This window comes from Lathyrus oleraceus, chromosome 3 (genome assembly GCF_024323335.1).
Source record: "Lathyrus oleraceus cultivar Zhongwan6 chromosome 3, CAAS_Psat_ZW6_1.0, whole genome shotgun sequence".
In the NCBI taxonomy this organism is placed as follows: Eukaryota; Viridiplantae; Streptophyta; class Magnoliopsida; order Fabales; family Fabaceae; genus Lathyrus; species Lathyrus oleraceus.
The window spans coordinates 348,351,160-348,354,267 of NC_066581.1; positions in this window are offsets into that span (position 1 = coordinate 348,351,160).

Here is a 3,108-nt window from a genome sequence, read left to right on the forward strand (position 1 = left end):
TACCCCTAAATGGAAAGTGCCAAAATTTACTAAATTCTCTGGGGACACTAGTGAATCTATTGTCGAACATGTGGCAAGGTACCTCATTGAGGTAGGGGATATCGCAAATATGAGAATCTAAAAGTAAAGTAATTCCCTAGTTCACTCACTAAGAATGCCTTTATGTGGTTCACGATGCTTCCAGCAAGTTCGATTCACGATTGGACTCATTTGGAAAGATTGTTCCATGAACAATTTTACATGGGGCAGTCGAAGATTAGTCTGAAGGAATTGGCTAGCATTAAGCATAAATTCACTGAGCTAATAGACGAATATCTTAACATGTTCTGCTTGCTAAAGGCAGGGTGTTTTACACAAGTACCTGAGTACGAGTTAGTCGAAATGGTCGTTGGGGGCTTAGATTATTCCATCAGAGAGAAATTGAACACCCAATACTTGAGGGATATGTCCCAATTGGTTGATAGAGTTTGACAGGTAGAACGCCTGAAGGCTGAAAAAGTCGGGGCGAATAAGAATAATAGGAGAGAAAGAGTATCCTATGTCGAATTAGATGGAGATGATCAAGAGACACATGGTAACTTTTTAGATTTTGACAAAAGCGATATCAATCTCGTTGAATTAAAACAAGGACCACCATATTCCTGCAAGGTCCTTGCACTTTCGAATGGGAAAAATCTTGTCGAACCCGAAAAGAACGATTAAGTTCCCCAAGAAAACATATACCTTTCATGTCACTAAATATGATGAAATTTTTGATTTATTAGTCAAAGATGGTTAAATGATAGTGCCTCCTGACACTAAGATACCTCTTTTAGAACAACGAAAAAAGAGAGGTTTTTGCAAATATCATAATTTTTTGGGCCATAAGACCTCACAATGTTTTCTTTTCAGGGATCTTGTGCAAAGTATAATCAGGGACGTGTTTACCGTGAAAATTGATAAACAACCGCTGATCTTCCAAATTACTAAATTTGGTTACTTACAGGATCGACCAGATTTATCCTAGGACATGTGTTAATTGTTTTAAAGTAAACTCTAGTAACTATGAACACTTCGACACTGTTTATGGTAATGATGTTCCCTCCTTTATTTGAATTTTAAATCTCTAATCGAAACCGTCCTTAAAATATTTGAAGGAATATTTCTAAGTCCTGACTGTACATTGGCTCTTCTCACCTAGGGACTTTCGATTGGATCTCCCTAATACCAGATTCGGTCGAAACATCTTCACATGGGATTTCCATTTTTGTAACTCTAAAATGGGCGTCGAAATTATGAGCTAACAAATTGCCCCCCAAAAATGTTATTTTCGACACATAGAAAAAAACATTTTTGAGAACATGCTTCGATGCCTTGAGCAACTTTGACATATTGCCAAATGTTCCAGTGTTGCAAAACTTTTCAGTTTCTCTCGGCTGTCTGGTGACGTCATAGACATCATTACCTTTTTCCTAACCACGTCTCTTCATCCCACAACCGAATCTTTTCAATCATCACGTTTCCTAGACTCTAGGAAATCATGGGTTCAGACATTAAATACCATCTCCCCATCACACTATCCAAGGAAGACATGTGTCCCACTAACTTGTCAACCATTAATGTTGATTTGAAGCGTTTTTTCTTCCAAGCACGCCTATAAAACTCACAAACTCAATCATTTCACATTTTACGCTTTATGAACTTCCAAAAGCTCCAGCTATTCATCTTCAGGCAATCTTTAACCAAAACCCAGATTTCCCTCTTTCAACTTTCAATAGAAATGGCAACCTCAAGCAAAGCCCCTAAAGAAGTGAGCATAGTTATCAAGACCATAATTGTCAAATAAAAAGCTCCCAAGAGGATTTCAGAGCTTCTTCCTTTCACCATATTGCCTAATCCAGTGACGGTGGGTAACCAGTAATATATCCCAGAACCTAAAATGGAGGAACAACACAGAATCTATCATTCTCAGGTACTTATCCCTATTTCTGTTTCTGGAAAAACTCATGCATCGTATGGGCCTTTAACTGATTTAAACACCGATTTTAGCAAACTTAAAGAGTACTTTCCCTCTTACCATAAATGCAAACCCATAGGGCAAGCAAAAAACTCTAGGGCTGAAATAACTGCCATTGAAAACCCAAATGCTAGTGACACCATAGATTTAAGGTTCATGAATAGTGGATTTAGAGTTTTCCGCGCTACCCCCACATTCAAAGATCCAACAAATTATTTGGATTGGTTTAATAAAATAGAAAAATAAAAAGCCCAAAACCGGAAAGATATAGGAATTTACAACCTGATAATGTTGTCAAAGGTATGATTGGAGTATAGTGCCCCCATGTTAGTTTCTTCACTATATTTCTGGAATAGTACGCATTATACTTTTCATCTCCCATGTGGCATATCCATACCAACACTCTTCGACTTAGCCACTATCACAGGGCTAAACCCACTGGACATACGTACGACCCTGAGATTGATGCTGAAGATACCATAGCTTTTTCGACCTCTCGAGCAGCAAATTCGACTCACATCGCGCATTATCATGACAAAGACACTGACACTGTCTCTAACGTGGAACACATAGCTTTCTTAGCTTTGTGGTTGTCTCATTCTGTCTTCTGCTTGAAGTCTCTGCAAGTTTCCAAAAAATATCTCACCTTGGCAAATCAACTACATGCTAGACATGATGTTTGCCTAAGTGAGATGATACTGGCAAGCCTCTATGAGTCATTGAGTGATGGAGTCGCTCAATTGAAGAATTTGGGTGAAAAAGGTAATCTCTTCCTCTCTGGTCCCTTTTGGCTGTTACAACTCTGGCTTAATGCCATGTTTGAGGCTAGTTTACCGAATAAATGCCTCGTTGGCGAAGAAGTTGGGGAAGTTAAAAACAGAAGGATCGAAGGCATTCGAATGGCCCGGCTAACTCCTAATGACGAAGGACAAGCCCTTCAACCAACTTTCATGGGATATATAATGATGTTCACAAAGCGCCACATTTTTACTTCGAGCATGGCCCCATTTGCTTCTTAATCAAACCAATAATCACTTTATTAGCAACTCCGACCTGTCCATTAGCCTGAGCATAATATGGAATCGAAGTTAACAATTTGAAACCCATTTCTT